Here is a 27,321-nt window from a genome sequence, read left to right as displayed (position 1 = left end):
AATGAGAATTAGTACTTGGATTTCCTAACTCAAAAACTCTAAATCAGGGGAGCTAGGTGGCTCAGTGGATGGAGAGCCAGGCCCAAAGATGGAAGGTCCTGGGTTCAAATCTGACCTCTGACACTTCCCAGCACGTCACTTAACCCCCATTGCCTAGCCTTTACTGCTCTCCTGCCTTAGAACCCATACACAGTATTGACTCTAAGAGAGAAGCTAAATCTTGCTGTCTCCCTGCCTTTATTATTGGGGTAAAAAACCAATGCCTTGTGGTGTATCTCTATTAATTCCAACCTTTTTTCTTAAATTTTCCTGTATTACCTTGAATCTTGTCTAAAAAGCCCTACTGGTAAGCATTTACTTTTCACTTATACTTTATTTTTAAGTCTTTATCTCCTTCCACCTTAAGTGAAATCATTCGTGTAAGGGTAGCGAGCTTGGTTTGCTACAGGACCGTTCTTTTACACTTGTTGAGTTAGCTATAACACTTCCATTACCTATTCTGTTCAAATGCTATTTTCGGAGGTTTTATTTATTAGGTACTCTTATTACTGTACATAAGAGGTACCCAAAGTATTGTTGTCACCTTATAATTATTTAATTTTAACTCATAGATATTATACTCGGAACTAGGAGCGTTGGGGAGTACATGAGCATCCTATACGGTTTATTCCAGGTACTGATGAAACTATAATGACAAATTTCATATCATGTTATGAGGGAAAATGTGTTAATTTGTTTCTTTCTGGCCAGGATTTCAATAAAGCTTTTCTTTCTCCCTCTTTCCTGTACATTCTCTCCTTTTCCCTTTCAGTCATACTACTTATCCTTTCATTGTTAGAAGGTATAGTCAAGTGAGCTATTTTTTTCTGCTAAATTGCAGCTGGCACAAATTGGGAGGGAGGGAGTATGTCTTCTGTGAACATAATAAGTTAGTTATTTTTGCTCCCTATCTCAGTGTGGGTATTTATTTTGAAAGCAGTGGAGGAGGATGGAATGGGACTACTTCAACAGATGGGTCTTTTGAATGCTGAGAGATGGAGGAAAGCTTGATCAGGCTTTGTCAGAGATAGAAAAGATTCCAAAGTTGGTATCCCAACAGGACACCAAAAAGCAGAATGAACATTGCTGCTCTAAGTTTATTTTTGCATCTTTCTTCCTTCTGTATTTGCATTCTCTCCTCAAAGAACAGCTGAAGGCTATGAGATACCTTAGAAATTATCTGCACCCATCCTCTCAAGTTACAAATGAGAAAGATAAAAGACCAAAGAGCTTGACTTTTCCAAGGAAATGAACCCACTTAATTCAACAAACATTTTTTTTTAAAGAAAGAAGAAAAAGACAGGCTTATAATCCCTCCTACTAGGGAAGTTAAGGCAGGTGAATCACTTCAGGTCTGGAGTTCTGGGCTGTAGTAGGGCTAAAGCCAATTTGGTGACTGAAGTAAGTCTGGCATCAATATGGCGGGTCATCAGGCTGCCTAAGAAAGGATGAAAAATGGAGCAGGCCAAAGCTTCCATATCAACTTGCAGGAGGATCAGGCTTGTGAGTAGCTACTGCACTTCCTTCCATTCTGGGAAAGTTTGAGCAAATGAGACTCAAAAAAAAATAAATAAATGCCTATAGTGTGCCAGTTTCTATGCAAACATGGAATCTCGCCATTATATAGAAATATTCATCTTCCTAATTAATAACACTTGATAATACTCTTAGCCTATGATAACTTCACATCACTTCATCTTTCCTCATCCCCCTTCAGAACTCTTCTTCATCCTCACTTCTTCCCTTGGGTATCTCTTAAGGTCATTACTTCTGCCCTGACTTCACTTTCTTTTTTCTTTCTCTCAATCTGACCGTGATGTGATCCTTATTTCTAGGACCAACTCCTCTCTCTACCTGTGCCTTTGATCCCATCCCTTACCTACTTATGCAGCAAATAGAGAAATCTGTCTCTCTCTCTCCAAAATCTTCCCCTCTATCTTCTGATTTCTTCCCTATTGCCTTCACACTACTACCCAAGCCTCCCCCATGCTTAAAATACCTTCACTAAACATTTTCCCCACTCCTCGTCTCAAGAAAAACCCTAGGAAAAAAACCTGAATTTACTTACTGACTCCACTTCTCTCACTCATTTCTCAATACTCTACAGTATTCTTGACTCATCACTCCACTGAAATTGCTCTCCAAAGCTACCATGAGTCTCTTAATTGCCAAATATAATATTATATTTTGTTTTGTTTGTCTTCAATCTTCTTGATCTATCTGGTGCATTTGAGATTACTGACAACCCTTTCTTCCTGAACATTCTCTCCTCTCTGGATTTTCATAAAACATGCATCTGTTTCTGCTGTCCGACAACTCCAAGGCAGAAGAGCAAAAAAGGCTAGACAACTAGGGTTAAGTGACTTGCCCAGAGTCACACAGTTTAGAAGTATCTGAGGTCAGCTTTGAACACAATATCTCCCATTTCTAGGCCTGGTTCTCTATCCACTGAGCTACCTATCAGCCCTTTTTCTTTTTTTCTTAAATAATATTTTCTTTTTTTACACATTTACATGTAAAAACAACTTTTTTAAATTTTCATTTTTTTAAAGTTTTGAGTTCAAAAATTTCTCCCTCCTTCTCACTCTCCCTTATCCCCCTCCCCTCCCTGAGACTGTAAGCAATCTAATATAGATTTTACATGTGCAATAATGTAAAACATTTTTCCAAATCAGTCATTTTGTAGAAGAGATCTCAAGCAAAAAAAAAAGTGGAAAGAAAGTGTTTCAGTCTTCATTCAGTCTCCATCAGTTCTTTCTCAAAGGGCAGATGGTATTTCTCATCATGAATCTCCTGAATTGTCTTGGATCGCTAAATGGCTGAGAATAACTAGGTCATTCAGTTGTTTATCAAAAAATAATGCTATTACTGCATACAGGGTTCTGGTTCTGCTCACTTTGCTTTGCATTAGTTCATGTAAGCCTTTCCAAAATTTTCTGAAATCATCCTGCTTGTCATTACTTACAGTACAATAATATTCCATCACAATCCTAAACCACAACTTGTTCAGCCATTCTCCAATTGATGGACCACTCTTCGATTTCCAATTCTTAGTTACCATAAAAAGAGCTGCAGAAATAAGTACTTTTGTACAGGCACCCTATTCTCAATTACTTCATCAGCTCCCATAGGTTTGATTATAATTGTTATGTGGATGATGCACAGATCTATACATGCGACCCCAATCCTTCCCCAGACCTTCAATCCCACATAAGCAGTTAGTTGCCTATAGAATGTTTCAAATTGGACAACCCAGCAATATCTAAACCTCAACATGTCCAAAACAGAACTTAGTCTCTTTCACTCATGGGTCCACCAAATCACCCCTCTCCCAAGCTTGCTTATTTCGGTATATCTGGACATTCTTCCATGATGTTCTATTCACAACACTGACATTATCATCAACTCCTCCCTCCCAATACCCAATCATTGCCAAATCTCACCATTTCTGCCTCCATGATATCTCCCGCATCAGACCTCTCCTCTATTCACTCGTTTAAGATATTAATTGGACCTTGATCACCTCTCATCTGGGTTACTGAATTCTCTCAGGTCTTATCTGTTGAACTCATACTACACATTTCTGCCAAAGTCATTTTCCCAAAGTGCAAATCTGTTCGTGTCACTTTAACTTAACCAAATCCAGTGGTTACCTATTTATTGCCTCTAAGATAAACTAGAAAGTCCACTGTTTTCATTTTAAAGTCCTAAACATCTTAGACCCAACTTCTTTCCAGCCTCATTATATTTGTCTCTCGCTACCTTCCACACTCTGAAATCCAGCCAACACAGACTTCTCCCGATTTCTCAAGGAGGTCAGTGGCTAGAATGAATGCTGAAAGTTGAAATCTGTCTTCAAATGCTTATTGCTTGTATGATCCTGGACAAATCATGTAATCACTGTTTGCCTTAGTTTTCTGAACTATAAAATAGAGATGATAACAACACCTCCTAGGATTATTATGGGGAACAAGTGAGATAATATTTGTAAAGCACTCAACATGATGGCTGGCAGATTTTGTTTGTTTTTGTTTTGTCGTTTCAGTTGGGTCCAACTCTTTCTTCATGACTCCATTTGGGGTTTCTTTGGCGAGATAGTAGAGTGATTTTCTATTTGCTCCTCCAGATCACTTTACAAATGAGGAAATGGAATCAAATAAGGTTAAGTGACTTGCCAGGGGTCATATAACTATTAAGTGTCTGAGGATGGATTTGAACTCAGGTCTTTCTGACTCCAGACCAGGTGTTCTATCCACTGTGCCAGCTGGCACTTAATAAATATTTCTCTCTTTCCTTCCTCAAACACAGCACAGAGTATTCCAAAAGTCTTCAAGAAGTTTTAAGCTTTGAGACACTCTGTATTTATATACATATCAACAACTGTCAAGGAAAATCTTGGAAGCTAAATACTTATGAGCAATTAAATAAATAAGAACATATGAATAGCAAACAATTACAAAGTGCCTGACATTAATAGGGGAAGAAGATGTTCCTTCAGAATCCCACTATCCTCAATGTACCAGAAAATTTAAATAAAAAGTTAATCCAAAAATGTAAAAAACTTAAATTAACAGGACAAGAAATGACGAGTTTAAATAACCCAATCTGAGATTAAAGAAGTCAAAGAACTCCTATAAGGGAAAAAAATTACAAGTGAATTCTCTCAAATATTCCAAGAAAAATTAATTCCAATACAGTATTAACTATCTGCAAAAATAAGGAACGAGAAATCCTTACAATTGCTTTTAAGTGTTTCTTTTAATCAGAAATCTATTTTCCCACTTTGCCTCCCATCCCATTAAAAAAAAAAAAAGAAAAGCATGGATTTGTAAGTTTTATGTAATTAAAACTATCAATTTTATTTTTGTGATTTTCTCTCATGTTTGATCATTATTTTCCTCTATCCATAAGTCTGATGGGTAATTAAGTCACATATCCACTTGAGGTTTATCCTGACCTAGGGTGGGAAGTGTTGGTCTGAATTGAATCTCTTTCATATTACTGTCCAATTTTCCCAGTAGTTTTTATCAAATAGTAGGCCTTCATTGCATTAGTTGAATCTTTGTATTTATGGAATTCTATATTATGATATTCATTTGTTTTTAGATATTGTGCATTTAATTGGTCTGTCCATTTTTTTTAACTAATACCAAACTGTTTAGAGAATTTTTGATTTATAATCTAGTTTGAGAAAATTCTAGGCTCCTTTGTTAGCACTTTTTTCATTCTTTCCCCTACTTTTTTATACCTCTATGTGAATTTCATTTCTATTTTTCTTGTTTTATAAATTAATACTTTGTTGGGATGACTGATATGAATTGCAAAAATAAGTTAGTACTGTCATTTTACTATTGTGAAATAATTCTTTACACTATTGTCTATCTTGAGTTAACACTAACTTAAGTACCCCTACTTAGTAGCTCACCAGACTAAAGACAGGATTAACTCTCTTCTGTCTACTTTTAAATTAAATCAACAAAAGATTGAACACCTTACTTGGTACTAGATGAAAAGCTAGCAAGGTACCTAGAGAGTTCACAAGTCACTTACTTAGAGAGATGCACCCTTTGAACTCAGTCCCAAACTTGTGAGATCAGAGTTGACACCTTCAGAGGTCTTTGATAAGAGGTGACACCTTCAGAGGATGGGAGGTGTGAATCCCACAGACATTTGGAAACTGTGATTGGCCCCTGTAAAGAGGGGAAAGAGACAAGAAGTCACCATAAAAGCAAGCCCAGAACTCCCTCAGAGGAGATTGTCTTTGAGAAGATAGCCTGAAGAGATTGTCTCCTGGAGATAGTCTTCTGACTTGGGAGAGTCTTCAAGGGAGTTTCACAGGAGACTGACTTGGATCTTGGGGCTTAGAGCTCAGCTTCAATTTAGATTCTGACTCCTGGACCACTTCATTGAGTGAGTGAAAGGCTGACTCCTTTCTTGTTTCCTAAGAGACTTCTTGGAGTCCATCTTGGAAGGGGCCATGTGGTTCCTCACCACCAGCCTTCCTGGTTGAGAGCTAATTATAGATAACCTCTCTAACCTCTTCACATGTCTCAATTTTATTATTTCCTCTACATTTTGGTAAATATTTGTAAATAAATTTCTGACTCAAGATACAATAAATATTGGCGACCACATAATTTCACAAAATCATTGTCCAACCATTAATTTTAACCCTTACACTATATTGATTCATTCTACCCATAAGCAGTAATATTTTTCTAATGCTGAGATTTGTCCTCATTTCTGTAAATGGTTTATAGTCGTAGTTTATGTAGCTTTGTGTATATCATGATAGGTAAATGCGAAAGTGTTTTATACATTCTAGAGTTACTTAAATGGAACTTCTCAATCACCTGCTCAATTTTATTGGGCATACACCCATATAGTCATATGTACATACACATATTATATGTGCACATATACATATATGCTAATATTTATGTGGATTTTTTACAGTTGATCATTTTGCTGAAATTATCACTTTTTGTAAATTTGTTGTGGTTTTTTGCCCTATGCTTACTCCTTCAACTTTATAAAATCATCTTATTGCTATTGGCTATTATTAGTACTATTTCAAAGAGGTATGGTCACAAAGGCTATCACTATTTTACTCCCTGTTTGTTCTTGAGAGAATTCTAGTTTGTCCCCATATATAACATTAGCTTTGGGTTTTATTTATATACACGTACATGTATAACATATATTCTGTTGATTAGTCATGTCAAACTTTTCATGACCCCATTTGGAATTTTCTTGGCAGAGATCCTCAAGTGGTTTACCATTTTCTTCTCCAGCTCATTTTATTGATGAGAGAACTGAGACAAAGGGGTTATGTGACTTGCTCAGGGTCACATAGTAAGTAAGTATCTGAGGCTAGATTTTAACCGAGGAAGGTCAGTCTTCCTGATTCCAGGCCCACTACGCTATTCACTGGGTCATTTAGATGCTATACACCAACATTATATACACATGTGTATATAATGTTTACGTATAATTTTAAGGAAAAGCTGTATAAAATATTTTCTTATGTTTTGATGGTGTTAAGAATAAATTTTAAAAAGAGATGGAGAAAGGATATTCTAGGGGGAAATGGAAGGATGGGGCAACTTTTTATTACATAAATAAGGATACAAAAGGAGAAATACATGCAAACTGTAAGAAAAGATTTGAAGAGAGAAACAGATCTGGCAAGGTGAAGAATTCTGGAAGAACAGGGGAAGGGCAGGAAGGAGAGAGAATTCGGGGAAAAGGAGAGCAAGTGAGCTGAACTGAACAGTTGGAAAGATTCTTCTCCTCTCTGAGAAGCTACCAGGAAGATGGACTGGGTGGATCTCTGAGCCAGCACTCATCTCCTCCTGTGACAGCTTGATCCAACACCCCAAGAAGACAACTAAGTGAATAGAACTTCAACTGGAAGCTGTTCACTAAAAGAAAGATTTCCTCCAGATCCCCTAAAGTCCTGGACTTTATAGTTGCCTGGACTGGTTATAGTTGCCAAGGCAGCTGGAGAGCCAGGGCTTCTCCACTAACTGATCCCAGGTGATCAGATCAACAAAGCCTGATCTGCCAGACTTTGGGGAGAGGGAGTTTCAGTTATTCTAGGGACCCCCTGCTCCCTCTTCCCTTCTGTCTCATTCCTAAACTCATCTGCCCTATCCCTTGCCTTGTTCCCTTAGAATAAACAGTTGTAATAAGAACAAGTGACTGACTCCATCACATCTAAAGAGAGACTTGAAGTTGGGGGGAGAAAGAAGCTAACTATCAAGCCTGTTTAGCCAAGGTCTCTGAGGGAACAGAAGTTAAGGTCAAGGCAACCAGAGTAGAGTTTGTGAGGGAGAGCTGAGAGGGAAGACAATCCATTTTCTCTCTCTCTCTCTCTACTTGACTCTACTCCATCTCTACCTCACTCTGGTCCTGATCCAGCTGGGAAGGAAGACTGCCTTCTCTCCCTGCCCTTATATTACAGTTATATTACAAAACATAGAACTTAAGGGAGCAGGAGCCATGAATTCCACTTTCATTTAAATAGGTCAATAAAGGGCAGAACATGAAAACACAGAATTTGATGTAGAAATATATTCAACTCAAAAGATATATAGATAGGAACAGAAAGAGAAGAAAGGAGAATGTAAGAGTGGTAAATCCAGGGCAGAAAATATTAGCAAAATAAATCATAAGTTTAGAGAGGAGAGAGCAAAGAGAATATTAAAAAGAAAGGAAGAAAGAAAAGAAAGGGTAAGAAACCATAATACATAGGGAGCTAGGAGAATAGACAAGAAAAAATATAAGTATAGGATGTAGGGAAATATACAACTATAATAATTGTAAATGTGAATGGGGTAAATTTACCCATAAAAAGAAGTGGAGACCAAAATGAATATATTTTGGAAAACAAAAAATCAAACAACATGAAGTTTTCAAGAAACACAAAGCCTCATAGTTTAAAAAAAGGGGGGGGGGTTGGAACAAAACCTGTGATCCCTCAGATGAACACACAAAAAAAGCTGGTATAAGAATTATGATTTCAGAGAAGGCAACAGAAAAAAGGCATTTAATTAAAAGAGATAAACAGGGAAACTACATTTCATTAAAAGATAACATTTTATTCTACTATTGTCAGACACATCTTACACTTCTTGACCCCACATGGGGTTTTTTTGCAGCAAATATATACTGGAGCAGTTTGCCATTTCTTGAGAGGAGAAATTTCACCTCTACCTTTATCCCCAATATAGAGCAAATATTTAACAAATGTTTTGTCAGTTATTTACTCCAGCTACCAAGATACAACAACAACAAAAATAATAAATTAACGCTGCTTCAAAACACTCTTTACATTAAAATAATACTTACATGATTAGATATTAATTGCTTGTGGTTGAATCATGTTACTATAATAAAATTACAATCCTAAGTTTATAGATTTAGTGTCACTTAAAATACCAAACTTAAAAAAATTATCTGAATGAACAAAAGGTCAAAAATCTCAAAAGAAATAATGCAAAATGGTAATAGAGAAAAGGACTTTAAATTTTTTATGTATTCATTTGGCTTTTTGTTACATTTAAATACCCAGTTAACACCATCCCTTCCTCCCTTCACCTCATTTGACAAAAAGATACACATACATATAAAACTATGGCTCATATTTGTATTTATCTGTTCCTTTTTTGGAGGTGGATGTATGTAATTTAATCTTCAAACAGCATTTCTGTTGCTGTATGTAATGTTCTCTTGGTTCCACTCATTTCACTCTTCATGGTTTCATAAAGTCTTACCATGTTTTTCCAAAATTAACCTATTCATCATTTCTTATGGCACAGTAGTATTCTATTGCAATCATATCCTTTAACTTGTTTAGCAATTCCCTAACTAATGAGCATCCCTCCAATTTCTAGTTCTTTGCCACCACAAAGATTGCTGCTATAAATATCTTAAAACATATAGTTCCTTTTCCATTTTCCTTGATCACCTTGGGAAACAAATCTAATAGTGGTGTTTCTGAGTCAAAAATTGTACAGTTTTATAACTCTTTGAGCATAATTCTAGATAGCACTCAGATCAGTTTACAGTTCCTATCAAGTTGTATTAGAGTTGCCATTTTTTCCACATCCCCTCCAACATTTGTCATTTTGCCCTTTTATCATTTCAACCAATTTGATAGGTATAAGATGATATCTCCGAGTTGTTTTGATTTGCATTTCTCTAATCAATAATGATTTAGAGCATTTTTCATAGTTACATACAGCTTTGATTTCCTTATCCAAAAACTCTCTGTTTATACCATTTAACTATTTGTCAATTGGGGAAAGGCTCATATTCTTATATATTTGACAAAGTTCTCTATGTATTTTAGATAGGAGACCTCTATTTGACAAACTGTATAAAAAATTTCCCCCAAAACTTAATGTTTTCCTTCTAATCTTGGCTACATTAATTTTATTTGTATGAAAGCTTTTCAATTGAATGTATTCAAAACTGCTCAACTTGCACCTCACAATTCTTTTTATCTCATTTATTCATGAATTCTTCTACACATAAATCTAATAGATAATAAGTTTCCTGTTACTCATTTTGAACTTATCTTGGAAAAGGGCTTAGTAATACAAGAGTTCAAATGTATAACAAAGTTTCAACTATAGTATTAGTTAAAAGATAAGAAAGTTGATCAATTAAAAACTTAGGTATACAAGACAAAAAAAATCAATAATAGAAGCAAAGTGATAAGTCCTAAGATTAAATATTGGAAAGCATTCTATCGGATATTGGGTTTAAACCAACAATTCACAATCATACAGCACAATAATTTTGAAGAGGATATGTGCCACAATGCAAAATATCAAGGAAGAACAAACCTTTCACACCTTTGGATAGGGAAAAGTTCATGACCAAATAGAGGGCATAAAGAATTATAGGAGTTAAAATAGATAATCTTATTTTAAAAGAAAAAAAATGAATAAAGAGAACTCATTCAGGCAGAATTAAGTTAGAAATAGTAAACACACACACACACACACACACACACACACACACACACACACACACACACAAATCTTCCTAACAAATTGTCTTGCTATATAAAATATATAGGAAGAAACCAGGAAAGGTGATAGAGCAGAAGGAAGTAATGCAACCAAACTCTTTAACATCTATTCTCACAAATCTAGGACTAGTATGCAATCAAGTCATAACTGGAAAACCCAAGGAAAAATACAGTTATTTTTCCATCTAAGATCAACAGAGAGAAGTGGAAAGAAGTCTACAGGCACTAAAGATTAATATTAGAGAGGAAGCAGTTCTGCAAAGCCTTCCATCCTGGAGACAAACTGGATCCTATGGCTACTTAGCTTTGCAAGAAGTCATTTCAGATCAACACATATGACACTATATAGGAAGCATGAAGAGTAGGGAACTGACAGCTCTGTTGCTCTAACCCTAGAGTTTGGTCAAACATTCCAGTGTTGACTGAGGAATGAGGCTAAGGGGGTTGTGGTTCAACATGTGGCTAAATATCAGGATGAGGGAATAGTCCCCAGCTTACGATTATATACTAAGCAAGGAATAAGAACAAATGGGAGCAGCAGTTTGGACCAACAAGGAACTTGGAGTTCTGTCACTCTGAATTTGAAGCCTTCTAGCTTTTTAATTGACAGGGACTGCGTTCAACAGTAGCATATTCGAGCTCCAACTAAAAGCAAGCCTACACTTGTGTTGCCTAGACCCAAACTGGGGACAGGAGTTTATTCACAACAAATTTAGAAGAAAAAATGAAATTATTAGGAACTACTTTGACCAGCCATATGAAAATAAGACTAAAAATTGCAATGAAATTAGTATATATTTATAAAAATTAGATTAATATTCAAAATAGAGAATTTAAATAACCTGACCTCAGAAAAAGAAATTGTAGAAGCCTTTGATAAACAACTGATGATAAAAAGTAGAACTACATGCATTATGAAACATTCAAAGAAAATGAATTCCAGTACTATGTTAAATTCCCTTTCAATTCTCCTAATTCTCTTTTATAGACATATACATAGTCCTGAAACTTTATCTAATGTCGATACAAAAAAAGATGAATATGAATTTCTCAAAGGAAATATATCCCAAAGACATAGGTAAATTATAAACTTTAAAAAACTATTACCAACAAGAACAATAAAAATCATGTTACATCAACAGTGGCATAGAAAGCGTTAGACAAGACAAGATCCAACCCTATTTTTGTTTTGTTTTGTTTAGAAATATAAACAAGAAAACATAGGAATAAACACGGTTTTTTTCTTAAAAGTATCTTTTTGGAAGAAAAGGATGTGTGTGTGTTTGTAAAGTATATGTAATGAGGATAAGCAATGCCTTGCCCATAAGATTGACTTAGTTAAAGCAAAGCTACCAAGTATCACCACTATTACTTTTTTAAACCCGAACCTTCTATCTTAGAATCAATACTACGTATCAGTTCCAAGGCTGAAGAGTGATAAGAGAGGCAACTGAGGTTAAGGGACTTGGCCAAGGTTACACAGCAAGGAAGTATTCAAACTGAGGACCTCCTGTCTCCAAGCCTTGCTCTCTCTATCCTGAGCCACCTAACTGTCCCAACATGACTATTACTGGATGCAGTGCTAGAAAGGTTAATGATGATGATGACGGTAGAGGACGCACACAGCATTTTAAAGTTTGCAAAATGCTTTACATGTGATCCTCTAAACAATGTTACTAGTTTTCTCATTTTGCATGACATGCACATTGATGTGAAGAAATTAAAATTATGGTTTGTCATTTAATAATTTGTTCTACTCTGTAATCAACTCTATTCCTCACTTTGTCAAACTCCATTAGGTTCAAAACAGTTCTCTCCCGGTCCAAATCAAAGGTGTGATTAAATGAAGCTGTCATTCCCTTTCTACTAGTCCCTGGGATAGGTTGTTTTCTGTAAACAAAAACCAGTTTAGGTTGAGCCCTTCCCCAAGTCTTTCTACCCCAGTTTCTTCTTATAAAATTAGGGGTGGCATGATCTCCTTCAAGGGGACAACTAGCCAGTGGTCCAAACTGGGATGGTTCTGATTTTCTAGCCTAGAGGTAGTTTGAGACCCATAAATCCATTAACATTCCTTAATTGTCAGAGGAGCTGATCATCCACACCTGAAGGCCAACCCTTTCCCAGATATATCCAACTGTTACATTCCTCAACTACCCACAATTCCTCCTTTCCTGAGTCTCACTAAAAAAAGGTTTTTACCCTATTCCCTTCATGGTCATAGTCCTATCTGAGGAGGCCAATTTGACTTATTTTATTAACATTTATTATGCATCACTGTTAATAAACTGTTATCTTACTCAGGTAAAATGTGCCTCAGTTTGCCTTGCTTACATTTTACTTGCCACTTGTTAAGTGACTTACCCAGGGTCACACAGCTGGTAAGTGTCTGAGGCAGGATTCAAACTTAGTTCTTCTGATATCATCTATTCTATTCACGTAGCCACCTTTATAGCTATAGCAACAAGCAAGAAAAAGAAATTAAGGTAATAAGCACAGGGGAAAAAAATCATTACTTTTGTGTGATGATAGTTCACAAAAATAACTAAAATTTCATTGGAACACTAACTTAAGCAAGTTGCAAAACATAAATTAATGTATCATTAGCATTTCTGTATATTATCAACCAAATACAGAAGATAAATTCTACTTAAAATAATTATAAAATGTAGAAAATACTTGGGAGGCCACCTGCTAAGAAAGAAACAGGAATCAACTAAAAACACTTTTTACAGAAATAGAGATAGACAATAATTTGAAAAATACTTCTTATTAGCAGAGGAATCCAATCTATTAAAAATTAAAACACTTTAGTGAATCTACTCACTCAATGCCATACCAATCAAACTGCAAAAGCATCACATTTTTAGAATTAGAAAAAACAATAATAAAATTCATCTGGATGGAAGAAAAAGCCCAGAATTTCTAAGGAGGGCTCCTCTTCTCAGTACCAAAACCTAAATCTTTAATACTACAAAATTATCATCAAAAATATTTGGTCCTGTTTAAAAAACAGGTCAGTTGATCAGTGGAAAAGATTAGGTATGTAATTCAGAGAAACATAGTAGCACATTAGCCAAGTGTTTAATAAACCCAAAGATCCAAGTTACTCACTAATAATTCACTATTCAATAACTGGAAAGCTCTTAGGCAGAAATTAAGTATAGAAGCACATCTCTCACATCATTTACCAGGATACATTACTTAGACATAAAGGGCAACATCTTAAACAAGTATAAAAAGCAAGGAAAGTATCAGAAAATACTTTTCAGCTCGAAGAATAGGGGAATAGTTAATGATCAAACAAGGGATATAAAAGATCACAAGATAAAATGGACAATTATGATCACATAAAATTATTTAGTTGACATTGGAAGAAATAAGTAACTTGGGTAAAAGTCTTTGCAGAACTTTCTCTGATGTCTCATTCCTAAGATAGATGTGTGTGTGTGTGTGTGTGTGAAGATCAACTTAGAAGAATAACAGTCCTTCCCCAATTGAATGACCAAAGGACATGGAGTTCTTAAAGGAAGACGTCTCATCCCAGTGGGAATCGTATGGTCCTTTGCCACTGCAACAAAGCATTATAGCCCCATGTCTAGACTGATGATAAATACAAATATCAATCTCTGCTATTCTTGTGAAAGCATCAACCTGGTTACTCATCTTGGCAAAGGGTACATGATGGACACTAAAATGTCCTATAAACAACTATACACCTCAAGAAATGCCAGCAAAATTCATACATTGATCATACAAAGTAGAGAACTTTTAGTCGTCCAATTCTATTCTCCCCAGGCGCAAGATATTCAGCCAAACCTATGGCCAACCCATGAATCACTAAAAATAAAAATGTTTATCCACTCTCTCCTTCAATACTTTTTCTTAGGCCAGCCATGTAGCTTGCAGCGTGGCACTATGAAAGGACTTCCCAGTACAGCTTTCTTCAGAGTATTCCTAATTGCTGGGTTAATAAATATCAAAGTCTCATTATGTACACCTTTTCAAAATAGGCAGAAACATTGGTGAATCAAGGAAAACAACATTCTTTAGGATGCAGGTCTTATAGCCCATTCTCCTGGGCTAGTGGAGAAGATAATGAATGGACTGGGACCAGAAATCCATTCTCTGTTAATGTCACTTTTTTTCCCCATGAAGAACACTTAACACCTAGGGAGCCTAGACAATAATCATCTTTGATATGGCCTTTCCATTTGAGAGTGAGGGCCTCTTGTGGTCCACTCATTTTGTGAAAGGAGTCATCTTGTCTCAACCAACACACGATAATTAATTCTAAACAAAGGTTAATACTCTAGCCTGCATCATTCATTGGCAACCAAGACTCAATACCACAAGCAATTGTTTCTCAACCAGAATATGAGTGGCTGTTTCAGAGAATATATGGCTTCAAAAGCTCAATTTGGCCACCCATTGGTGCCTGCAAAAGAGCTTCATTCCTACTGGTCCTTGTAACCAGAGACCATCAAGAACATAAAAGCATAAAAACCATTTGATCGTAAGGCTTTAAAGAGCAGATTGCTGGAGAGACTTTAAAATTTTCCCAGGTTACAATCTATTCTGGTCCCCTACTAAATTATTTAAGAGTGATTTAATATATAGGAGCCACTAAGATATTCAGAATTGAATGATGCAGTCTCCAAAACCTGAACAGTTCAATAATCCTATGAGCTTCCATCTTAGTCTGTTGAGAGCAAGAATCAATAATTTATTTTGGAATGCAAAAGAATCATCTGGATTTGGCCTCCGCCAAAACATCCCTAAAAACTTAACTGAAAAGGTTTGGATCTTGAATTTTCTATTAGTTAAGCTCTTACTCTTTTTTTCTATTATAAGCTCCAATCTAAAGCTTCTACCACTATGGTTTTATTGGCTCATACATTAAATTATCAATATAGTTAAAGAAATGAATGGCCTCAGAAAATCGAGTCTCTTTCAATGTCTGCCCACCAAACTAGGGTAACATGAACAGGAGTTTGAATAACCTAGAGAAAGGATGATGAAAGTATATTAAACTAAGTATTTTTTTAATGTTTTAACATTATTTTTATTTTGTCAATTTCAAACATTATTCCTTTGTTACAAAAGTCATTTAATATTCCTCCCTCCCCTCACCTCACCCTTCCTATAGCCTACACGCAATTCCACTGGGTATTCCATGTGTCCTTGATCAGAACCCATTTCCATGTTATTGGTATTTTCACTAGATTGATCATTTAGAGTCTGCATCCCCAATCATATCCCTTTGACCCAAGTCATCAAGCAATTGTTTTTCTTCGGTGTTTTTAATCTCAGAATTTTTCCTCTGAATGTGGACAGTGTTCTTTCTCGCAGATCCCTCCAGGTTGTCCTGGATCACTGCATTTCCACTAATGGAGAAGTCCATTACATTCGATTGTACCACAGTGTGTCAGTCTCTGTGTACAATGTTTTCCTGGTTCTGCTCCTCTCACTCTGCATCACTTCCTGGAAGTTGTTCCAGTCTCCATGGAATTCCTCCAGTTTATTATTCCTTTGAGCACAATAGTATTCCATCACCAACATATGCCACAATTTGTTCAGCCATTCCCCAATGGAAGGGCATCCCCTCATTTTCCAATTTTTTACCACCACAAAGAGCGCAGCTATGAATGTTCTTGTACAAGTCTTTTTCCTTATTATCTTTGGGGTACAAACCCAGCAGTGCTATGGCTGAATCAAAGGGTAGACATTCTTTTATCGCCCTTTGGGCATAGTTAGAAATTGCCCTCCAGAACGGTTGGATCAATTCATAACTCCACCAGCAATGCATTAATGTCCCTACTTTGCCACATCCCCTCCAGCATTCATTACTTTCCTTTGCTGTCATGTTAGCCAATCTGCTAGGTGTGAGGTGATACCTCAGAGTTGTTTTGATTTGCATCTCTCTGATTATAAGAGATTTAGAACACTTTTTCATGTGCTTATTAATAGTTTTGATTTCTTTAACTGAAAATTGCCTATTCATGTCCCTTGCCCATTTCTTATTATTATTAATTGGAGAATGGCTTGATTTTTTTTTTATTTTATAGTATTTTATTTGATCATTTCCATGCATTATTCATTAAAGACAAAGATCATTTTTTTTCCTCCCTCCCACCCCCCATAGCCGGCGTGTGATTCCACTGGGTATCACATGTGTTCTTGATTCGAACCCATTGCCATGTTGTTAGTATTTGCATTAGAGTGTTCTTTTAGAGTCTCTCCTCTGTCATGTCCCCTCAGCCATTGTAGTCAGGCAGTTGCTTTTCCTCGGTGTTTCTACTCCCTCAGTTTGTCCTCTGCTTATGGATAGTGTTTTTTCTCCTGGATCCCTGCAAGTTGTTCAGGGACATTACACCACCCCTAATGGAGAAATCCATTACGTTCGATTATACCACAGTGTGTTTGTCTCTGTGTACAATGTTCTCCTGGTTCTGCTCCTCTCCCTCTGCATCACTTCCTGGAGGTCGTTCCAGTCTCCATGGAATTCCTCCACTTTATTATTCCTTTTTGCACAATAATATTCCATCACCAACATATACCACAGTGTGTTCAGCCATTCCCCAATTGATGGGCATCCCCTCGTTTTCCAGTTTTTGGCGACAACAAAGAGCGCAGCTATGAATATTTTTGTACAAGTCTTTTTGTCCATTATCTTTTTGGGGTACAGACCCAGCAGTGCTATGGATGGATCAAAGGGTAGACATTCTTTTGTCGCCCTTTGTGCATAGTTCCAAATTGCCCTCCAGAATGGCTGGATCAGTTCACAACTCCACCAGCAATGAATTAATGTCCCTACTTTGCCACATCCCCTCCAGCATTCATTACTTTCCATAACTGTCATGTTAACCAATCTGCTAGGTGTGAGGTGATACCTCAGAGTTGTTTTGATTTGCATCTCTCTGATTATAAGAGATTTAGAACACTTCTTCATGTGCTTATTAATAGTTTTGATTTCTTTATCTGAAAACTGCCTATCCATGTCCCTTGCCCATTTATCAATTGGAGAATGGCTTGATTTTTTGTACAATTGATTTAGCTCTTTATAAATTTGAGTAATTAAACCTTTGTCAGAGGTTTTTGTTATGAAGATCGTTTCCCAGTTTGTTATTTCCCTTCTGATTTTGGTTGCATTGGCTTTGTACAAAATCTTTTTAATTTGATGTAGTCAAAATTATTTATTTTACATTTTGTGACTCTTTCTAAGTCTTGCTTGGTTTTAAAATCTTTCCTTTCCCAAAGGTCTGACATGTATACTATTCTGTGTTCACCTAATTTACTTATAGCTAAACTAAGTATTTTTAATTGGTCTTAGTCAAAGCAATGGTAAAGAAATCATTGTTGACATCAGTAAGTTCTCTCCACGGGGACTCAACTGTCTGGTCCATCATAGTAACAAAATCAGGAACAGTCACAACAATTGGCATAATAATTCATTTTACTTCTGATAAGCTGCTATTAACCACCACCCTTTTTATTGGCTACCCAAGGTTAGTATTTGGTTTGTGGATGTGACTTGTTTATTTTGCCAGATTTTTTTGAATTTTATTTTATTTTCATTCCTAAATTTTCTCTCTCCCACCCTCTCCCCATCTCCCACCCAAAGAGAAGGCAAGAAAACCAAACCCATTACAAATATGAGAAACAAATTCTCACATTAGTGATATCAAAAAGGGAAGACGGGAGAAAGGAAAATATGCTTCAGTCTACATTCTGATTCCATCAGCTCACTATCTGGAGGTTGAAAGAAACATATTTCATCAAGAATCCTTTGGAATTCTGATTGCTCATTATGTTGTTCAGGGGTGTCATGTATTTTAAAATTAATGACTACTTTTATAGGATTATTGTTATGATATAAATTGTTCACCTGGTCTTATTTGCTTCACTTTGCATCAATTCATACAAGTCATCTGAGGTTTTTTTCTGAAACTATGCCTGCCTATCCAATTTCTTATTGCATAATAGTATTCCATTGTATTCATATACTATAACTTGTTCAGCCATTCCTGGATTGATCAGACCCAGGAGTATGTTACTCTCCTTTGTCTCTATTACTGAGGAAAAATATCTTTCGATTCTCCCCAACCCAACATCATTTAGTATTAACTACAGGAAGTGGTTCCGATAACTCCATGAGCTTCCATTTTGCCCTGCTCACAATAAAAGGCACAGAAGCCAAAAAGGTATTAAGTCCCAAGAATTAATAATATTAGTCCTACAGTCTGGAGGGATTTATGAGAAACAATGCTATCCACATCAAGAGAAAGAACTGTGGGAGTAGAAACAGAAGAAAAACATATGATTTATCACTTGTTTATATGGGTATATGATTTGGGGTTTTGGTTTTAAAAATGAATGATATGGAAATAGGTATAACCCAGTAGAATTGCTTGTCAGCTTCTGGAGGGGGAAGGTTAAAAAGTGAGGGAGAGAAGATGAATCATATAACCATGGAAAATATTTTTAAATTAATTTATTAATAATAATAACAGGGTTAGAAATAATAATAACAATAGTCCTACAATACATTCCTCCTGATCAATAACTCCAGCTGAAGCTGAAAAGTTTTCAATTTACCTCCACTTGAGCAAGAATATTTCTTCCCTTGGTGGTTTGCCCTCAAAAAATCCAATAAAATTTAAGATAACCCTATGGAGTCATTGACAGGATGAAAGTAACTTGGCTGCCAGTACCTAATAGCCCTTACATGTTTGGCAGGCCTTTCCACATTACAATAACTCGGGCATATGTCCATTTGCAATCAATCCCTCCACTTTCTTTCTTCTCACTCTCTTCTTAACTCTGTGTGATGTTAATGATTAAAGAGGTTCTTGCCTTATCATTCAACTGGAACTTATCTCTCCAAAGTTACCAATGATCTCTTACTTGCCAAATCTAATGACCTTTCCTCAGTCTTCATCCTTCTTGAACTTCTCACTGAAGATTACCCTCTTTAATACCAACTTCTCTCTAGGTTTGCATGATACTGCTCTCTCTTCCTACCTGTCCGCTCCTTCTCAGTCTCTTTTGCTGGAACTTTGTGCAAGTCTTGCCTGCTAACTGTGAGTTCACTGTGGCTTTATTCTGGGCTCTCTTCTCCTCTCCTTCTATTCTATTTTACTTGGTAATATAATTGGCTCTCATGGATTCAATGATCATATGTATGCTGATTATTCTCAAATCTGCTCATCTAGTCCTAACCTATTTGCTGACCTCCAAGCCTCACATCTCCAACTGCCCATTAGACATCTTAAAGGGATGTCCTAAATACATCTTAAATTCAACATGGCCTGAACCGAACATCTTTTCCCCCAAACCCTCCCTTTTTACTGTCAAGTATACCAGCATTCTTCCAGGCAACTTAGGTGTCGATCCTCAACTCCTCACCCTTTCACTCCCCATGTTCAATCTGTTTCTGAGTCCTGTCAATTTTGTCTTCATAATAATGCTCATCAATGTCCCTTTCTCTCCTATGACACTGTCAACAGATCCTCATCACTTTGTAATTGCATTTTTGCAATAGCCTGTTGATTGGTCTCCCTCCCTCAAATAACTAACCATTCTAGTACATCTTCCATTCAGTTGGCAAATTAATCTTCCTAAAGTTCAGATCTGGCCATTTCACCTCTCTATTATTCATTCGCCTCCAGGATCAAGCATAAAACCTTTTATTTAGCATTCAAATCCCTTCATAATCTGCTACACACAGAAACATATCATATATACATACACATCATATATGCTGTTTTCATGACTCAGCATCAGTTCATTAAAATCTTTCTATACTTCTCTATATTCATAATTTCTTATGACACAATGATATTCCATTGAAATCATATGCCACGATTTGCTTGGCTATTCCTCAGTTGATGGGCATCTACTTTGTTTCTAATTCTCTGCTGTCACAAAAAAAGTGCTGCTATAAATATTTTAGTTTCTCTGGGAACTTTATTCTTATAAATGGTCTCTTTAGGGTACAAGCCTATTAAAAGAATCTCTGGGGCTACAGGTATCAACATTTTAATCATTTATTTGCACAATTCCAAACTGCTTTCTAAAACAATTATACTGATTCAAAGTTCACCAACAATGTACTAGTTTCACAATCTTCTGACAACTACTCCAACACTAATTACTCACATCTTTTTTCATCTTTGCCAATTTGTAGCCACCCTATGTTTTCAAGGGCATAGCCAAAACTCCTTATTGGAGAAAATATCATCACCTAATATGATGGAAAGTGGGCAGATGGAGTCATTCCACCAGAAGACCTTTTTATGTGATTGGTCCTACTTGTCCCCGGAAAACTGCTAGGCCTGTTGAAATCTCCTGCTTAAATGTCACCAATTATCCAAGCTTGTATGATGGTCTGGCAACGAAGCAAAGGCTTGATGCCATTCAAAGGGCACTACACCCAAAAGATATGATCTAGTTGTACCTGAAGCACACTATTCAGGGCGTAGGGAAAATCAATCCAATTTACCAAACCTATCTCTTATTTACCCTGTCTTGCTGTCCTCCATAGGGAAGTAGCTAAAGAGAATTTATCTTTGCACATGACAAGTGTGAAGAATTCCTCATTTCATTCATCTAAAAAGAGATAAAAAGTGATCCCCTTCTTGAGCCTCCAATTGATTTGACCAATTTTTCAAAAGCAAATCATCTGTCCCAGACTATGAAATTCTACAATTGACAAATACTCTAAATCATCCCTATTAGCCATTCTTCTAAAGTTTCATTGACTTGTTTAAATTTCTCTGTAAACTGTCCAAGTTATTTAATGTTAAAAGCGCACTTATGTTCTCCCAAGGAAATCTTTTTGATCTTTGTTTTATTAGCATTGACCTCTTCACCAGAGTAAGCAACATATCCACTAAGAGGTCCTCTGATAACATATTTCTTTAAAATTACAAGCTTAGTTGCTTCTTCTAATTGTTTAATCCTTAGATTATATTCTCTCTCCTTCTTTACTCACGCAATACAGGTTGGTTGGTTTTTTCCTCCATAGGTGGCAAAAGGAACTAAACGGGATTTTTAGGATTTCCAACTTCTTCCACTACATGGCAGTTTTGTGCTATTGTTGGTCAGTCACTTGTTTCAGTTGTGTCCAACTCTTTGTGACCCCATTTGGGGTTTTCTTGGCAAATATACTGGAATGGTTTGACATTAACTTCTCCAGCTCATTTTACCAATGAGGACCTAAGGCAAACCAGGGTTAAGTGACGTGCCCAGAGTCACAGAGCTAGTAAGTGTTTGAAGCTATATTTGAAGTCAGAGAGATGAGTTTTTAGAACTCCAAGCCCAGCACTCTATCCACATTGAGCCACCTAGCTACCCATCTGATAGTCAGTCAATAGGCAATTGTTAAGTGCCTTTTATGTGCCATCCATAATGCTAAGCAAAAAGCCAAAAGGCTCTCAAGAAGCTCACAATTTAATAGGGGAGCAAGCAAATATGTACAAACAAGCTCTCCACGTTGTGGGAAAACTGGTAGAAATTAGTCCTATCAAAATATAATATTCCTTATAGGATTCTCGAGATAGTTTAAGAACATAGTATTAGCAGATGTTGAGATTTCAGTTCACTATGACTCCCAGTTCTTCCACACAAATTATTTGTAAAGCTATATAGCATTTTATTCCTCTACTTCCCCTGACAGCTAGGTGATATAATAGAGAATGCACTGGGATAGGAGTCAGATAAGAGACAGGAGTCAATTCAAATATAGCCTCAGACATTTACTAGTTGTGTGTCCCAGGGCAAGTGTTTGCTTCAGATCCTTCAACTATAAAATGGGAATAATAACATTATTATTTTATTAATATATAACTGAAAAAGTTATTATAAAAAGCAAATGTGATGTATGTAAAGCACTTAGCATAGCACCTAACAGAATAGATGCTATGGCCCACTCCTACTTATGCAGTTGATTGTTTTAAAAACAAATATAGGGATAAACCCAAAGATCCAAGCTTTTGGGATAAGAACCCACTATTTGACACAAACTGCTGAGAAATTGAGAAATCAGTATGACAAAAATTAGGTTTAGATCAATATCTCACACCCTATACCAAGATGGCAAAATGGGTAAATGATTTAAACTTAGAGTGATATTACAAGTAAATTAGGTGAACATGGAACATTATGCTTGTCAGATCTATGGGGAAGGAAAGAATTTAAGACCAAGCAAGAGATAGAGAACATTATAAGATATAAAATAAATAATTTTGATTATATTAAATTAAAAAGGTTTTGTACAAACAAAACCAATGCAACCAAAATTAGAAGGGAAGCAACAAACTGGGGGGGGGGGGGAATTTTATAACAAAATTCTCTGACAAAGATATAATTTCTCAAATATACAAAGAACTAAGTCATATTTATAAGAAATAAAATCATTCCCCAATTAACAAATGATTAAGGGATATGAATAGGTAGTTTTCAGACGAAGAAATCATAACTATCAATAATCATATGAAAAAATGTTCTAAATCCCTCCTGATTGGAGAAATGCACATCAAAACAACTCTGAGGTACCACCTTATACCTAGCAGAGTGGCCAACATGACAGTAAAGGGAAATAACAAATGTTGGAGGGGATATGGCAAAATTGGGACACTAATGCATTGCTGGTGGAGTTGTGAATTGATCCAACCATTCTGGAAGGCAATTTGGAATTATGCCCAAAGGATTTTAAAATGTCCTTTGATCCAGCAATACCACTACTGGGTTTGTATCCCAAAGAGATTTTTAAAATGAAAAATGTTCTATTTGTACAAAAATATTCATAGCTGCACTTTTTGTGTTGGTAAAAAATTGGAAAATGAGGGGCAGTCCCTCAATTAAGGAATAGCTGAACAAATTGTGGTATATGATGGTGATGGAATACTATTGTGCTATAAAGAATGATCAACTGTTTGATTTCTGTAAGAACTGGAAAGATCTACATGAACTGATGCAGAGTAAAATAAGCAGAACAAGGAGAACATTATACATAGTTAACTGAAACATTGTGGGATGATCAAATGTAATTGACTTTGCTACTAAAAGCAATGCAATGATCCAGAACAATTCTGAGGGTTTATGAGAAAAAACACTATCCACATCTATAGAAAGAATTGTGGGAGTAGAAATCCAGGAAAAAAATGATTTATCACTTGTTTATATGGCTATGTGATTTGGGGTTTGGGTTTTAAAAGATTACTCTATTACAAAAATGTATAATATGGAAATGGGAAAAAAAACAAATATAGAACTATCTATTAATCACTATTAAATTTTATCATATTAATGTGAGGGCAAGTCATTCTAGCCTGTTGAGAACTTTTTGAAGAAATAAGAAAATTGGTATTGATCATACATACTAATGACAACAAAACTGAACATGAAAGAAATTAAAAACTACATAAGTTTTACGTTGTCAGAATAGGTACATTAAAGAAATCAGTAACAGAAAAAATCAGACAGGTCATTAAACTGTCATTTAAACAAAACTAGAACCAGATGGATTCATAAGTGAACTGAGAAACATCTGAACAGCAAGTTCTGAAATTATATGAACTTATTTGAAAATTAGAGAAAGATGCCACTCCAAATGATTCTATGAGACAAATGTGCCTTTGATCTTCAAACCAGGGGAGAAAAAGGCAGATTAAAAAAAAAACTTTTCTGAGATCCTTGCCTCACATTTTATATCTAATTTTACAGAAAAGTAAAATCATTCACTGTAGCTGCCTCTTTTCCCCTCTTCTTCAGCCCCTATCACTCTGAAGTCTTCTGTCACCATTTCTTCCCACCTTACTCCTTACCAAAGCTTACTGCTCTACTTGTTCAAATGAACCCATTCCTTCCTGTGTCCTCCAATAGAGTGTCTCCTTTGTCATCCCCATTCTATCACTTATTTTTAATCTCTTCTTGGCTTACTCCATACTCCTACAAATTTGCCCATGTCTCCGCAATTGTGAAAAAACATTTATGTGACCCTTCCATTCCCACTATCATCTTATATCTCTTCTGCCTTTTGTAACTACTAAACTTCTTTAAAATGCCATCCACACTAAATGCCCCCACTTTCTCCCTTCCCACTCTCTTTTTAACCCCTTACTTTCAGCTTCTGACATTATTCCATGGAAACTGCTCTCTCCAAATTTACCAATAATCTCTTAGTTGCCAAATTCAATGGCCTTTTCTCAATCCTTATGTAACAGATAAAAGAGTGGTTGGCATAAACTGTGACAACAAAAATATGGTTTCAAGACAGTGGCTTCCTAATGCCTTCAGGATCAAATACAAAATGCTCTGTTTAGCATTCAAAGGCCTTTGTTGCCTTGCCTGCTTCTACTTTCTCAATCTTATTTCTTGCTGCCTACAAGGTATTCTTCAATCCTGTGACAGTGGCCTCCTGACCATTCCACAAACAAGAGACTCCATCCCTAAGCCCTATGCATATTCTCAGGCTGTCCCCCATACCTCAATTCTGCTTACAGACTTCCCTGGCTTCCTTTAAGTACCAACTAAAACCTCATCTTTTATCAAAATCTTTTTACAACCCCTTCTAACTTTTTAGCCTTCCTTCTGTTATTTATCTCCAATTTATCCTATATAATTTGCTTTGCAAATATTTGTTGACATGTCTTCCCTCATTTGATTGTGAGCTCTTTGAAAGCAGGGATTGTCTTTTGCCTCTTTTTGTGTCACTTGCACTTAGTACAAAGTAAATGTTTAAAAAATATTTGTTTAGTTAAAACCATTACCTTCTATATTAACAAATTAGAGGGCAGAGGGCAATGAATTGGGCATGCAAATTAAAAAACTAGAAAGTGAACAAATTAAAAATCCTCAGATGAAAACTAAATTAGAGATCCTAAAAATCAAAGGAGAAATTACTAAAATCCAAAGTCAAAGAACCATTGATTTAATAAGTAAGACTAGAAGCTGGTACTTTGAAAAAAACAAATAAAATAGACAAAGTACTGGTCAATCCAATTAAAAAGGGTTAAGAAGAAAACCAAATTGCCAGTATCCAAGATGAAAAGGGAAACCTCACTTCTAATGAAGAGGAAATTAAGGCAATCATTAAAAACTACTATGCCCAATTATATGGCAGCAAATATGACAATCGAGGTGATATGGATGAATATTTACAAAAATATAAATTGCCTAGACTAACAGAGGAAGAAATAGATTACCTAAACAACCCCATATCAGAAAAAGAAATTGAACAAGCCATAAAAGAACTCCCTAAGAAAAAATCCCCAGGGCTTGATAGATTCACAAATGAATTCTATCAAACATTCAAAGAATAACTAATCCCAATATTATGCAAACTATTTGACAGAATAAGAAAAGAAGGAATTCTACCAAATTCATTTTATGACACAAATATGGTACTGATTCCAAAGCCAGGCAAGTCAAAAACAGAGAAAGAAAACTACAGACCAATCTCCTTAATGAATATAGACCCAAAAATCTTAACTAGGATACTAGCAAAAAGACTCCAGCAAGTCATCAAGAGGGTTATTCACTACGACCAGGTAGGATTCACACCAGGAATTCAAGGAAGGTTCAATATTAGGAAAACTATCCACATAATCAACCACATTAACAAGCAAAACAACAGAAATCACATGATTATCTCAATAGATGCAGTAAAAGCCTTTGACAAAATACAACATTCATTCCTACTGAAAACACTAGAAAGCATAGGAATAGAAGGGTCTTTCCTAAAAATAATAAACAGTATATATCTAAAACCATCAGCAAACATCATCTGCAATGGGGATAAACTAGAAGCCTTCCCAATAAGATCAGGAGTGAAACAAGGATGCCTATTATCACCTCTATTATTTAACATTGTACTAGAAAAATTAGCTGTAGCAATTAGAGAAGAAAGAGAAATTCAAGGTATTAAAATAGGCAATGAGAAGACCAAGCTATAACTCTTTGCAGATATGATGATCTACTTAAAGAATCCTAACCAAAAAGCTAGTCAAAATAATCAACAACTTTAGCAAAGTTGCAGGATACAAAATAAACCCGCATAAGTCATCAGCATTTCTATATATCTCCAACACACCTTAGCAGCAAGAATTATAAAGAGAAATTCCATTTAAAATCACTCTAGACAAAATAAAATACTTAGGAATCTATCTGCCGAGACAAACACAGGAACTATATGAATACAACTACAAAACACTCTCCACACAATTAAAACTAGATCTAAACAATTGGAAAAACATCTACTACTCATGGGTAGGACAAGCTAACATAATAAAAATGACAATCCTAGCCCAATTAATTTACTTGTTTAGTGCCATACCCATTGAACTAACAAAAAACTTTCTTACTGAATTAGAAAAAAACCATAACAAAGTTCATTTGGAAGAACAAAAAGATCAAGGATATCCAGGGAAATCATGAAAAAAAAATGCAGTCCCAGGTCTCAAACTATACTATAAAGCAGTGATCATTAAAACAATTTGGTACTGGCTAAGAGACAGAAAGGAGGATCAGTGGAATAGACTTGGGGTCAGTGACCTCAGCAAGAGAGTTTATGATAAGCCCAAAGATCCCAGCTTTTGGGACCAAAACCCAGTTTTTTATAAAAACTGCTGGGAAAATTGGAAGACAGTGTGGGAGATTAGGTTTGGATCAACATCTCACACCCTACACCAAGATAAACTCAGAATGGGTGAATGGCCTGAATATAAAGAAGGAAACTA

General features: G+C 35.9%; 1 protein-coding gene across 23 annotated transcripts in view; it reads right to left on the bottom strand.

The window, feature by feature from the left end:
* The window catches only part of TIAM1 (TIAM Rac1 associated GEF 1), a 302,352-nt gene that overhangs the window by 255,637 nt on the left and 19,394 nt on the right, over positions 1 to 27,321 (bottom strand). For 9 of the 23 annotated variants that reach the window (XM_056826013.1, XM_056826035.1, XM_056826010.1 and 6 more), the window contains exon 2: positions 5,590 to 5,729. The exons of 7 other annotated variants lie outside the window; for them this stretch is intronic. The gene's annotated coding sequence lies outside the window, so the exon portion shown is untranslated. Of the gene's footprint in view, positions 1 to 5,589; positions 5,730 to 12,943; positions 13,035 to 27,321 lie in introns of all 23 variants that reach the window. 7 more of the 23 variants (XM_056826024.1, XM_056826021.1, XM_056826023.1 and 4 more) reach the window with 2 other exon arrangements.

The sequence above is a fragment of the Monodelphis domestica genome, chromosome 4, assembly GCF_027887165.1.
Source record: "Monodelphis domestica isolate mMonDom1 chromosome 4, mMonDom1.pri, whole genome shotgun sequence".
NCBI classification, from domain to species: Eukaryota; Metazoa; Chordata; class Mammalia; order Didelphimorphia; family Didelphidae; genus Monodelphis; species Monodelphis domestica.
Note: the sequence above shows the minus strand (reverse complement) of the source record. Positions and strands in the feature narration are given on the sequence as shown.